The sequence below is a fragment of the Lissotriton vulgaris genome, chromosome 2_1 (assembly GCF_964263255.1).
Source record: "Lissotriton vulgaris chromosome 2_1, aLisVul1.2, whole genome shotgun sequence".
Lineage (NCBI taxonomy): Eukaryota > Metazoa > Chordata > Amphibia > Caudata > Salamandridae > Lissotriton > Lissotriton vulgaris.
In genome coordinates, this window is record NC_141687.1 from 960,868,966 (window position 1) to 960,884,168 (window position 15,203).

A 15,203-nucleotide genomic window follows, 5' to 3' on the forward strand; every position below is an offset into this window, starting at 1 on the left:
TGAACTTATCTTCCTGTTTTGCTGCACAATGTCCTCTTCGTCTCTCCTCGAAGCTCTCTACCCAGAAAACTGCACTTTCCAATCCTGGCACTGCTTTCATGCTGTTGAACATCAGCAGAGAAGCATCATGTTTGGAGGAAGCAGTCTCTTTCAGCACTATTACAAGTGCTGGAGGACTGTGCTTTCTCTAAGACAGCTGTCTAAGACAGGTAGGTTAGACAAGTTTGAAATTTGCATGTCTGGCTGGCCGTTGCAAGGCAGCCAGCTAAAGGGACATGCGCACTTCAAGCGTAAGTGCACAGCTCCCTTCTGCCATTCAGCATGAATTGGACTACCATGTCCTGTCACTCAGTTCAGTATAAGATGCAGAAAAATAAAATGGTAATAAATAAACTTTATTTCCATTTCATTTGTCAGCTCTGGGGGCATTTCTTTAGTGGGGCGCCTTTCTTCCGCTCTTGTTGAGGAGCCACTCCTGTGTGTCAGGCTGGAAGATGCTGGCACTCCACCTGGGGCATCCCTGGGGTTCAAGCATGGTGATGCGTGGTCAGATGATGGCAGGTAACAACAACACCTTGGTCCATGTTGCTCCGCCTCTTAGTTACCTAACGGTTGCGGTAAGGGTGTATACTCCAGTGCAGAGAGGCCAGCTCGCCTGCTCTGTGACAAGGGGAGCGTAGGATGAATCTAAAATGAGATCTGAAATATCCCTTGGAAGCAGGCCAGAGATTGCTTTGCAAACAGCTCATAGAGAAGCCTTGCGATGTTCCAATCTTCTGTCCCCCGGCTTAAGCGCTGGCACTTATCTCTCCTGACAGGTACTTTATGGTTTAGCATTGAGCTGCCATATGTCTGCGAAATAATATGATAACAATAAAATGATAACATTATTTTCCAGATGTGATGTGCCCGGAAACCCAGAAAGCATTTCCAATGTCCTATTGATGATTCTGCCGGCGACAATAGGGCTAAATCTCCATAAACCGCTGCTCATCAGTGATGTGGTGGCCCAATATTTTATGGGACAACCTTTCCCAGGTTACACTTATAGGTTACTCTTTATGAAAAAGGTGGACATGTATGCGCTCACTTCACCACCAAAACTAACAACACTGGAGACCAACACAGATTTCAAAGGCTAAATACGGCTTGAGGAGCCATTTCGTAGGCGGGTTGGGTTCTAAGGCCGGGGTGTTATCAAGGTCTGAGAGTGTCGGTAGAGGTAGCAGACTTATCATGCTCCTGCCACAGGTACATATGGACTATTAAGAGGACAGAGTTGTAAAACTTTGGAATAGAAATGCTTGTGCATTTAGAGGGGCCATCCAGTGAAGAAGAAAAAAGTTCTCTCTAACCAATAGTGCATGTCTAGAAATCACCAATAATAGGCGTTCCAGAGCGCTCCTCTTTTTGATGATGTCTCCTTGGGTTTTGAGACTTATTGAGACTAAATTCAGATAGAATGTATAAAGGTTAATCTAGGTTGGCTGCTCCTCCACTCAGTTTTATGGACCACTGTCACTCCAATTCTTAAAGCACAAATGATATTCTTTCACAAGTACACCCTTGAAAAAATCCCACATGCTTCAACAACAAATCTTATACTGCACTCAAAGCCTACTCCACTTTCCCATAACAAACAGTGGCTGGAAATACATATGATGTTTCCAAGTTCATGGATGTGTAAACTGTATGGCACGGTCCATGCAAACATAAGTCTCAAGGAAGACTCTCTTGAGTCTGGAGAGATGCTCAAAAGACACCTTCTGTCATCTCTTTTTAATCCTTTCTCATTAGGAGGTTCTAGTAAAATCTAATAAAGTCATGTTAGGGAGATCCAGTAGAGGTCCAGGAGAACCAGAAACATGATGGCTTTGCAGGATGTCCTCATGAAGCACTGCTTGGCCCATGTTGAATACCATGAGCACAGGTTTAACCCACCTGTCGTTTTGCCAGGTGGAGGGCTCACTGAGATGGAGGGTCATCTTTAACCCCTTCGAGGCTAATGACGAGCTGGCCTCGTCATGGCGCTTACCTGCCGTGCGCGGATGACAAGGCCAGCTCGTCATAAAACAATATAAAACAATAAAACCCAGCGCAGGACGGGAAAACGCCTAGCAGCCATGGGGTTAATATATGTGGTGATCTGCAAGTCCTGAGTTCGAATCCTAGCTTCAAGGAAGAGTACGCCTTCCTTCCTTTGGATATCTGTAAATGAAGATGCAATATTGAGTAATAATGCCACCTGTTATTTACATCACTTATACATGGCACACGTGTGGTATGACGTTCTGTATCAAACAGGTTATTATACAAGTATCTAATATCCAGTAATTAACCTATCAGATTATGATGTACACTTTTCAAGAACCCTCGGAAATGTGGAATTACAGATTCCCCTGTAGTTCTTCATCTCCCTGGTTTTTCCCCAATAGATTTTGACCTCTTTCATCAGGTGAAAAAGCCGAAGTTGCCATAGATTTTATAAGTCCGAGGGGGCTGCTAACTCCCATTAGTGGCAATCAGGTTTACTGGGCACTCATGCTGAGGCCCTTACTCCTATCTTGCCACTGGAACACATTTGGTGGTCGTGGATAAACCACGTTACCTCTTTTCCCACATTTTCCTAAATAGTCCTCTACAACATTTTACAGCCTCGAAAAAAGAATAATTTACACTTTAAAATACTTAAGAACATGAAAAGGTTTTGCGAGGATTGGTCACCGTAGGGTACTCGGTTCACATGCACATGGTCTTTTCCTAGTGCAGTCATGATTTTCCATAACTATGAAAAGTGGTCCTTTGCCATTAGTCTGCACTATACTTGCTCCCAGTCACATACACAAAATAATCCTAAATACACATATATAGGTTTTGCCACCACTGATACCATATCACATCCACTGTAAAACTGTACTGGAAAGAATCTTTTTTGATTTGAGCTGTGTAATCTGACAAAAAACATAACTGATACATTTCTGTGATTTCGTCCTCTGGACCAAATAAGGCTTGGGGAGGGGTGTGCTTGTCCCTCCCTTTTTTTGTGGCATTTGCCCATGGGGGACGGGGTCCCAATGGCCACTATTGGCTCGGGCAGGGAGCTGTATGTGTGTGTGGCAGGGTGCCTGTGGGGGTTGGCCAAAGTGGGGGTGACTGCTTGTGAGGGGTTGCACATAATGCCTGGACCCTGAAGCTGGGGTCCCCAGGGCCACCATTGCCTCACCAATGTGATGTGTGGCTGTCTGCCTATGCGAGGGGCCAGGCCCACCCTAGGGCGGTGCGATCAGTGCCACTTCACTTGTGGAGAAGTGTGGCTCAGGGGTTAGAGGCGGCAGACCCGGAAGCTGTGATCGGCCCTGGACCAGGGTTCAATTCCCCGCCTCGGCGGGTCTTGGGCTACAAAAAAAAATTCCACGGACTCGATAATTCTCGCTCCGGTGCCTTCTCGACTCACGGGTTCACACTCTGCGACTCTGGGCAATAGCTTGCTTAATCTCCACAACGGCCCCTCACGGCGGGATGCCTGGCTTTCACCTTGTGGATACCCTCCCGGGGTTATCTCACAGGGGAATACCAGGACGGGTTCCCTAAGCAAGCGCTTAGATACCGGCCTCGGTCAGTGATTTGCGCTATATAAATACATGTACATTTACATTCATTTACTTCAGGGGGAGTTTTGTTGGCAGATATATAGTGGAATTAAAAGCACCTGCTGCAGCATTCCCTGCCTCCAGCAAGTTTCTGGCAACAACAAAAATGTAAAGAAAATGCTGGTGATTAATGGACCTGCTGGGGATAAAAGTTTTGACTCAAAAAGTAGCGCAGAGGGTTAAAATGTCTGCTGCAAAGCACGTGCACCATGCAGATCATAGAAGAGGATATTGTAACTAGTACAGTAAGTTACTGCTTTTGTCAGACAGATCCTTTTCTTACTTACAATTTATAAATGAAAATCCATATATAGAACAGTGATTTAGAGCTGCGTGGAAACTGTAAGTTATCGGTTAAAGCGTTGAATTCTACCCCAGTCTTTCATCATCCGAATGTTGCACAAAAGGGTTCATTTGGGGAGAAATCAATTCTTCTTAGTAAAGACAACCCCAACCATGGTGGTACATTTTAAATTCTGAGTTTGTGCTTCTCCAGATCAAACACTCTTAAACAATACCCAGTATGAATGGCATGTGGCTCCTACACCTTGTAGTCCTCTTTCTTATGTAAAATTCCCTATACACTAATTTACAATCATGTGATTCAATGTCACGGTGTGATGTACAGTGCTATGACACACTACGCTGGTATGTAAACAAAAGCATGCGAGACCTATTGAATTTGAAATGCTTGTTATTTTTATGTAATAGAACATACACCTGCTTCCTAGAGAGCGCTAATGGGTCCCTTGCTTGCTACTCATTTCATCTACAGTGTGACTTATCCTAGGCAACCACTGCTTCTACACCAGATGAACATCACAGAATGATTTTGTCCATAGTGTATGATTGTTTTACCATCTCAAGATGGCCAACATATTGGTTCTAAACAAGGTGGCCATGCTGGGACTTTAAAACAATGGCAGCATAAATACAAACCCATTGCAAGATGGCCACCCTCTGCTATGTTTATTCTATTTGCTTCAGCATGGACATGCCCGCTAAGCATCCATTGTTGAGATTGTATGTGTGCGTTTTATTGTGGCTGTGCATGTGGGTGAATGCATGAATGAGTCAGTGGGTGAATGAATGGCTGAATGAGGGCAACAATGAATGATAGAGCACATATACGATGACTTATTGAGGGCCTAAAATAGCGTCTAGAGCCCTAAACACGTCAATGATTGAAGAGGTCCTTTCGTTTGTAAACCTGGCCTCGTGGCACTGTCAATGCTTGTTAGATTTTTGTTTTCGTATCATGTCCATTAACACAAGTTTTGCTAATTGCATTTCACACGGACTGACACTTAAAATGTTGGGCAGCATAAATAATAAGTAAATACGAAAATGCTGGACCGTGGACCAAAGCCAGGATTTGAAACCGGAGCCTGGCACCGATCGAGAGCCTGTCTGCGTGCCTGGCACCGCTGAAGGGTGCCAGATATACGGATCGGCCCTCAATTATGCGTGCACTGTGCATGAAGCACGCACGCACGTCGCACGTGGGCGTTAGTAAAGCATGCAGCGTTTTAAACATGGTTAAATAATTAGAGACATTAGTTTGACACTAGCTTGTTCATGGAAAGGAAGCGATCTGTGTGCCAGTGCTCGGCATGTGCCAGGCTGCATTATAATGACAGGGAGAGGAATCCAAGACAAACACAAGTCAACAACTGCTTTTTCTGGCAAATGTGAGCACACGGCGCCCGCTCCCGTAAAAAGGACATGCAATGTGTTTGTGGGGCAGCTCTCTGCTCCAGTGAAAGTGCAGGCGCTGAGTTTTCACATATTGAAATGTACTCAGTTTCCGCTCAATAAAAGTACAGGCTTTGAGTTTTTTCCATCAGTGACTGTGCATCGTGCATGTTCCAATAAAAGTGCAGGCACTGAGTTTTCACATGTTGAAATGTACTCAGTTACCGCTCAATAAAAGTACAGGCTCTGCGTTTTCATTCAGTGCCTGTACTTAGCATTTGTTAAAATAAAAGGGCAGGTTTGTCAGCTTTTTTCAACAGTGATTGTGCTGCGTACATGGTCAAATAAAAGTGCAGGCACTGAGTTTTCACATATTGAAATGTACTCGGTATCTGTTCAATAAAAGCACAGGCTCTGCGTTTTCCTTCACTGACTGTAGTTTGCATTTGCTGAAATAAAAGTGCAGGCTGTTATTTCCATCAGTGACTGTGCAGCGGGCATGGTCAAACACAAGTGCAGGCACTGAGTTTTCACATATTGAAATGTACTCTGTATCGGCTCAATAAAAGTACAGGCTCTGCGTTTTCCTTCACTGACTGCAGTTTGCATTTGCTAACATAAAAGTGCGAGGGCCTTGTTTATGAAGGCCTTGCGCCACAGGTGCGTCACTTTTTTCCATGTTAAAAGTGACGCACCGGCGGCGCAAGGCCTTCATAAATAAGGCCCCAGGTTGTTAGTTTTTTCGATCAGTGACTGCTGCATACATGGTCAAATAAAAGTGCAGGCACTGAGTTTTCACATATTGAAATGTACTCAGTATCCGCTCAATAAAAGTACAGGCTTTGAGTTTTTTCCATCAGTGACTGTGCATCGTGCATGTTCCAATAAAAGTGCAGGCACTGAGTTTTCACATGTTGAAATGTACTCAGTTACCGCTCAATAAAAGTACAGGCTCTGCATTTTCATTCAGTGCCTGTACTTAGCATTTGTTAAAATAAAAGGGCAGGTTTGTTAGCTTTTTTCAACAGTGATTGTGCTGCGTACATGGTCAAATAAAAGTGCAGGCACTGAGTTTTCACATATTGAAATGTACTCGGTATCTGTTCAATAAAAGCACAGGCTCTGCGTTTTCCTTCACTGACTGTAGTTTGCATTTGCTAAAATAAAAGTGCAGGCTGTTATTTCCATCAGTGACTGTGCAGCGGGCATGGTCAAACACAAGTGCAGGCACTGAGTTTTCACATATTGAAATGTACTCTGTATCGGTTCAATAAAAGTACAGGCTCTGCGTTTTCCTTCACTGACTGCAGTTTGCATTTGCTAACATAAAAGTGCGAGGGCCTTATTTATGAAGGCCTTGCGCCACAGGTGCGTCACTTTTTCCCATGTTAAAAGTGACGCACCGGCGGCGCAAGGCCTTCATAAATAAGGCCCCAGGTTGTTAGTTTTTTCGATCAGTGACTGCTGCATACATGGTCACATAAAAGTGCAGGCACTGAGTTTTCACATATTGAAATGTACTCAGTATCCGCTCAATAAAAGTACAGGCTTTGAGTTTTTTCCATCAGTGACTGTGCATTGTGCATGTTCCAATAAAAGTGCAGGCACTGAGTTTTCACATGTTGAAATGTACTCAGTTACCGCTCAATAAAAGTACAGGCTCTGCGTTTTCATTCAGTGCCTGTACTTAGCATTTGTTAAAATAAAAGGGCAGGTTTGTTAGCTTTTTTCAACAGTGATTGTGCTGCGTACATGGTCAAATAAAAGTGCAGGCACTGAGTTTTCACATATTGAAATGTACTCGGTATCTGTTCAATAAAAGCACAGGCTCTGCGTTTTCCTTCACTGACTGTAGTTTGCATTTGCTAAAATAAAAGTGTAGGCTGTTATTTCCATCAGTGACTGTGCAGCGGGCATGGTCAAACACAAGTGCAGGCACTGAGTTTTCACATATTGAAATGTACTCTGTATCCGCTCAATAAAAGTACAGGCTCTGCGTTTTCCTTCACTGACTGCAGTTTGCATTTGCTAACATAAAAGTGCAGGTTGTTAGTTTTTTCGATCAGTGACTGCTGCATACATGGTCAAATAAAAGTGCAGGCACTGAGTTTTCACATATTGAAATGTACTCGGTATCTGTTCAATAAAAGCACAGGCTCTGCGTTTTCCTTCACTGACTGTAGTTTGCATTTGCTAAAATAAAAGTGCAGGCTGTTATTTCCATCAGTGACTGTGCAGCGGGCATGGTCAAACACAAGTGCAGGCACTGAGTTTTCACATATTGAAATGTACTCTGTATCCGCTCAATAAAAGTACAGGCTCTGCGTTTTCCTTCACTGACTGTAGTTTGCATTTGCTAACATAAAAGTACAGGTTGTTAGTTTGTTCCATCAGTGACTGCTGCATACATGGTCAAATAAAAGTGCAGGCACTGAGTTTCACGAAAGTCCTTTCTCTCGATATCTGTTCCAACAGCAATGGATGCACAGAATTTCCTGATAAATGAAGGTGCCTAGTAACTGCCCCAAATAAAAGCGCAGCTCTGGGACTACTGGAGAAGTGAGACGACTATCTGCTCCTCTTCAACTGCAGTGTCTACGTTTTCTCTTAAGGGAAGCTGATTGCAAACTACTTGAAGTGCTGAGTTTTCTGGTATGCTTTGCTGTCTCCTAATAAGGGAGTTCAGATTTCGAGTTTATCAGGGAACATTGGTACTCAGTACCTGAAGGACCAGCCACAGCCGGGTGACACCAGCGTGGTGCTGTCGAAGTGCGCATACCAGAATTCGGTGAGGACTTTACAGCTCAAGGTGCCTGGTCAAAACTCGACTAGTTACGTTGGTGAGACTAACTTTATGGGTATCATACGAGCTAGGTTAAGGTTGCCAATTTAATAAATTTCCATTTTATTTCATGCATTTTAATTTAAGATTAATTTTGATATTGGGTTAAGGCAGTGTATTCAGTTTAATTGCATTCTGAACCTAATTAGGATGTTGGTTGGAAAGCGGAGGCTTTTTTCGACCGACATTCCTGGTTTGACCTCCGACCACTGTATTACAATTACGGCTGTCAGAATTCAAACCGGCTGGTCAATCCGGCTGACTTCCGACGGGCTCACGGAGCATGGCGGCCAGTCAGAAAGACTGCAAAATCCTGTGAGGACGGCGTTTCCAACTTCAGGATTATGATGCCACTTTCCAAGACCAAATCCATGTCGGCCTTTCCAACATGAATTTGCTATCAGAAAGTGCCTTTGGGGGCCCCTAGCAGGGCCCCTTCCTCCCCTTGCCCTCCGGTGAGGGGCTTGGGGGCACCTATGGAGCCCCCCGTAAATGCCTGCAATGTGTGGAAGACACCATGAGGTGTCTGCCACACTTTGCAGGGATTTACACAGGCTTCCATTTCTCTATGGGAGCTTGAGCTACGGCCGATTTACAGCCACAGCACAAGCTCACATAGAGAACTGGAGTATGCGAGCGCACCATGTGTGGTCGCATTGTATTTGCAGTGTCAGGACCGCCGACCAGAGGTCGTCGGTCCCAAAATGGGAGCGGTGTTCGGTGGACGTGAGTCTGTCCGACATCGTAATCATGCTCTTAGTATAAGAGGTAAGGTTAGGATGTGATTTAGTGTTTGGGTCAATGTGGCCATGGGGTCGAACTAGTGGTAAACTGCATTGCTGAAGTAGGAGTAGTCAATGCAGAGGTTTGTATTTAGTAATAGTTCGAGGTCACTTGCGTCTAGGAAGCCCTCATGCTTCGGTTTATTTGGATAACTCACTGCTACTATTGAAGCGATCGATAGATAGTCAGTTGGCCAGGGTGACCCTTCCTGAGAGCTACGGACTGGGTCTGGAGTGAAGGCATTAGTCCTAACCCTCCTGGAACCTCCAAGGCTTCCCTCCCGTTGAGTTGCAGTGAAGGTAAGTTTTATGTTTTTTGGTTGTTTGATGCATGTGTGTATGTATAAATATGTGTGTATTTGTGAGTGAATGTTGTGAATGTGTGTGTGTGTGTCTGTGTATGAATGATGGGTATGAGTGCGTGTGTGTGTGTGTGCCCCCTTACACTTCTGCTACATTACTGGCCACTGCTGATAACTCTACAAATTGCCAGACTATAATTCCACATGGACACTATTTTGTTACATGAATGGGGGGATTTCAGCCACAATATCAAGTCACACTGAACAATTGAGAATGAGCTATGGCATGGAAGACCCCTGGATGGTATAAGACTTTGATGGTGTAGGTTGTGTATGCACATTGGGCAGGGGCACTACTTTGGGCTGCTTACTAGGGGTGGGTGGAACCCATGGAGATACATAAAAAACTCCCTGAGATTCCACTGTGTTCCACCAACGGGCAGAAATAGGCATGTTGCTCTGCGCACTGTGGATTAGTGCGAGGAGTGCATTCCATGCTAAAACATCAGCGGTACCAACCCGCATGCCAGAGGATGCAGCCACTCGAGTTAATTTTGCTACTGCTCGAGTAGATTTAATGTACAAGCGGCAACCTTCTGACAGCGAACTGTCATGACCGCCTGTGTTAGAAAAAATATCACCGTATGTCCTCCTATCGACTGCAAATTCCACTAGTGGACACCAAACCTCACTCCCGCTAGCCAACTCACCTTCTGAATTTGCACGCAAGAAAAATTATGCCCAGTGGCAATTGGCGGAATTTGGCCGGAACTCTGTGTTACAAGTATAATGCTGTGTAAGCAAAATTCCATCAATTCCATGGGCAAAATATTTCACCCACCCTTACTGCTCACATGTACCCATACCAATCTCATCCTCCTGACAGAAGGTTCAGTATCAGCCACAGCATTTCTGATCTAGGTTTTTAGAGCAGCTGTATGAGCTAAGTCGCCATCTCAAACTTTTAAAAATATACTTACCATATAGTTGTGGTTTACCGCTTCAATATCAAGTTGGCCCACACACATTTATGAGTCAATGTGCCTTCTATAAAATTTTACAAACCCCACACCAAATAATCCATTTATTAAATAATGTTTGCCTTATGGAGAGGACAGGCTCCTGCAGCACCATGCATAGACTCCCCCGTTCTTTGCTGGAGTGCCCCTCAAACGCCGCTACCCACCTCATCCTCTCTAAACATAATGTATAATTGAAAGATGCAGTCCTATATGTTTGTGAGCCTGCAGACAGAAAAGAAAGACTATATTTTGTATTGCAGAATCCAATCTTTCTTTTATGTTTATAGTGCTTTAGACATAACAGAAATAGGAGGCCAGGCCTCTTGCTCCTCTGTCTCAGCAGAGTGTAATCCAGCTGAGCTCAGACAGAGAAAGGAACTCTTGCTGCCAGGGCACAAGTCCTAAAAATAGAAGTGGGCGACTCTCCAAGTTAGATGGTGTCACAAGAAGTGACATCACGGCAGGAAGTGACATCACGGCAGGAAGTGACATCACAGCAGGAAGTGACACCACATGTGCAGCAGATCTATCATTTGCACATATTTCAAGAGTTAACGATTGAAGCTGCTCAGTATTTAGGCCTGTGACTTAAGGTTCCCGTATGGAGGAATTAACAGCCCAAATGTGGATGAAGTTTGGTGTACAACTACATTAGTCAAGCCATTAAGTGCTGTTGTGAGGCATACTAAAACATGGCACCATGAACAAAAGCAGAGTTTGTGCGTTGAAAAACCCCAAAGAAAACCACATGCTATAAAGTACAATAGTGATTATCAAAACTACAAAATGTATTACGCTACCTAGAATGCCACATTTAAATATACTGACGGATAACCATTTTACCGGCCTCAGAATGTGGTAAAGCATCTGGACTCCACATCTGCATGTTCTTTGCAGCAGGCACAGTAACCCTCTGTGCTACTTTAATGAAGAGTCAAACCTGCCATCAGACAAAACTTAGCTCTCTCCAGCAGCTATCTATCATCACGTTATCTTGAACATGTATTGTTGCATGAGAACTTCTGGACACATGCTTTTAATCCATGTGTTATTTTCCAATGCAGCACCCCAGAGGTGAGTGCCAGGTGCTGGTGCACTGCCTTAAAGTCAGCCCTGCATGTATGAATTCAGGTTTTCCCATTTATTCGAGGTAATGTTAGCTTTGCCAGTCCCATAATGGCACACTGTATTTACTGCAATGCACAAAATAACTGCTTTTGAGTGTTACTCGAAATATCATCCAGTACATTTCACGCTTAGGCACTCCACAAACACAAAAATGTAACCCATATTATGCACATTGACAACTTGGTAGCTGTGCTGTGCCCTTGTACATGTTTCTGGAAATTGAGCCTGTCACATAACAATGTTATAAATTCTAATGTTGATTTGTTCGTCCAGAAAACGACATTGGCCCGAATTGTTAGACAAGGATAACTGTTTAGGCTTTGATTAGAGAGCTGCAGTCATTTTCCATCTTAAAGCCGCATCCAATACGACCGCTCTGTGTGTCCGTGACTATACCACTCAAGACATTTTCAAAAGTCTGCCTGCTGCAGCACGTCATGGGTCTGAAGGAGGAGGGGGCTCCGATTGGTCTTTGCTGTCTGGTTAGGCCTGGCAACTGTAACGTGGCATCAGAGAGCAAGAGGCCCTGTCAGGAAGACCCTGTAATAAGCCCTGCCTGCCTTCTTCAAGAACTCCCAGCTCGAAGTCAATGCTGTGTGCTCCTATCTAAGCGATAACACAACAGCTCTATTTTAACAAAACTGGCAGCATCTAAGTTTGACTCAGGTCCGAAGATAATTAAACGAAAAAAACAGCATATCCTTTGTCAGAAACCGCGCTGCGTGCTCTATCTAACAGAAGCAAAAATGCGCAATAGTGAGGCAAGTCAATTTATGCCAGTCAGTCAGTCAAAAATACTTTTATTCAATAAATTAATATCATAAAAAGACGTGATACAATTATACAAAAGAATATATACACAACATACAGCACAAACAACATTTCATGTAAGAATATTTTTGCATAAATATTTATGTAAAACATGATAAAAAGTATAATTAAAAAGCTGCATTAACCTCATTGTTTATCATATCATAATTGTTCTCATGGTGTAAGCAGATAAAGTTAAGAAACGTCCTAATCCAGATTGGCTAAAATAGGTAGTGCCCTGACTCTCCTATTCCTAATTTGTACTGCAGCTACTAGGAAATGTGCAACAGAAAATATTATTTGGTGAGTATTTAGAAGTTGAAGATACAGCAGGGCTGGCCTAACCTGTATGAACCCAGCCTCCCTCAGGATAGGCAATAAAAACTTCTTCCTGATTTCGCTATAGAAATCGCAAAACATAAAAAAAATGCAACGTGTCCTGCATTGAGAAGTCATCACAATTGCAGGGACTTGCCCTATCGGGGGTACTCCAACAAGGGAAGAAGCCAAGTGAAAAATGGATTAGGTTAAAAAGAAATCTAGTTAAAAGATGCCAATGGTAGGGGCGGTTCACTATAGTGAGATAGAGTTCAGGTCTGGGGGAACTAACTATAGCGTAGTTTACCCTTACAGTTGGTTACCTGATTTCTATCTCCTCTCTCTCTAAAGATAACAGGTTCATCATGGCTTTTTTCGTCTGTGAGACGTCCGTTCTTGTTATCATCTCTGGGGAAATGAAAAACTCAGGACGCCCTATATATATATATATACCACTCAAGACATTTTCAGAAGTCTGCCTGCTGCAGCACGTCATGGGTCTGAAAGAGGATGGGGCGCCGATTGGCCTTTGCTGTCTGGTTAGGCCTGGCAACTGTAACGTGGCATCTGAGAGCAAGAGGCCCTGTCAGGAAGACCCTGTACTAAGCCCTGCCTGCCTTCTTCAAGAACTCCCAGCTCGAAGTCAATGCTGTGTGCTTCTATCTAAGCGACAACACAACAGCTCTATTTTAACAAAACTGGCAGCATCTAAGTTTGACTCAGGTCCGAAGATAATTAAACGAAAAAAACAGCATATCCTTTGTCAGAAACCGCGCTGCGTGCTCTATCTAACAGAAGCAAAAATGCGCAATAGTGAGGCAAGTCAATTTATGCCAGTCAGTCAGTCAAAAATACTTTTATTCGATAAATTAATATCATAAAAAGACGTGATACAATTATACAAAAGAATATATACACAACATACAGCACAAACAACATTTCATGTAAGAATATTTTTGCATAAATATTTATGTAAAACATGATAAAAAGTATAATAAAAAGCTGCATTAACCTCATTGTTTATCATATCATAATTGTTCTCATGGTGTAAGCAGATAAAGTTAAGAAACGTCCTAATCCAGATTGGCTAAAATAGGTAGTGCCCTGACTCTCCTATTCCTAATTTGTACTGCAGCTACTAGGAAATTTGCAACAGAAAATATTATTTGGTGAGTATTTAGAAGTTGAAGATACAGCAGGGCTGGCCTAACCTGTATGAACCCAGCCTCCCTCAGGATAGGCAATAAAAACTTCTTCCTGATTTCGCTATAGAAATCGCAAAACATAAAAAAAATGCAAAGTGTCCTGCATTGAGAAGTCATCACAATTGCAGGGACTTGCCCTATCCGGGGTACTGCAACAAGGGAAGAAGCCAAGTGAAAAATGGATTAGGTTAAAAAGAAATCTAGTTAAAAGATGCCGATGGTAGGGGCGGTTCACTATAGTGAGATAGAGTTCAGGTCTGGGGGAACTAACTATAGCGTAGTTTACCCTTACAGTTGGTTTCCTGATTTCTATCTCCTCTCTCTCTAAAGATAACAGGTTCATCATGGCTTTTTTCGTCTGTGAGACGTCCGTTCTTGTTATCATCTCTGGGGAAATGAAAAGCTCAGGACGCCCTATATATATATATATACCACTCAAGACATTTTCGAAAGTCTGCCTGCTGCAGCACGTCTTGGGTCTGAAAGAGGAGGGGGCGCTGATTGGCCTTTGCTGTCTGGTTAGGCCTGGCAACTGTAACGTGGCATCTGAGAGCAAGAGGCCCTGTCAGGAAGACCCTGTACTAAGCCCTGCCTGCCTTCTTCAAGAACTCCCAGCTCGAAGTCAATGCTGTGTGCTTCTATCTAAGCGACAACACAACAGCTCTATTTTAACAAAAGTGGCAGCATCTAAGTTTGACTCACGGTCCAAAGATAATTAAACGAAAAAAACAGCACATCTTTTGTCAGAAACCGCGCTGCATGCTCTATCTAACAGAAGCAAAAATGCGCAATAGTGAGGCAAGTCAATTTATGCGAGTAGGTGCAGGGGCGTGGTGGCCGGCAGTCAGCCACGGCTCGTGGAGGGAGTTGCGGTGGGGCAGAGAGGCGGGGCGGGGGAGGGGCAGAGTGGGGTGTGCTAAAAACCGGCATATGGATAATTGGAGGTAAGTAAACAATGTAATTAATAGATCGAATTTTATAGCGAATTTTCGTAGCGTGCCTCTCTGCCCCACTGCAACTCCTTCCACGGGCCGCGGCTGCCGGCAGTCTGAGAAATCTCTGGATTCAGCCGCAATCACCCAGAAATGCGTGGTTTGGTGCGAGCTCTATCACGCTTTTGAGGAGCAGGGCAGGTTGAACGGCGTCCCCACGGCATCCACCCTGGAAAATAAGTGGGGGGACGCTGTCCACCTGCGTGGTACCCCGACTCGAGCCCTGCTTGCTGCAGAGGTCTGTGTATAAACTGGGAGTCACAGGTTTAAATCCAGCACACCCAATTAGATCTTTTCACCTTCTTCATGTGGGTGATCAAGCAAGGATCATAGCTCCTGTTTTCTAGGCACTAAGGGCCCTTTCAGATATATAAACGCCATCATGAAATTGTATAGTGGTGCATACTATATATAGTTCTGACTGCCTAACCCTGAAGTCTAATGATGGTTTTTGGTC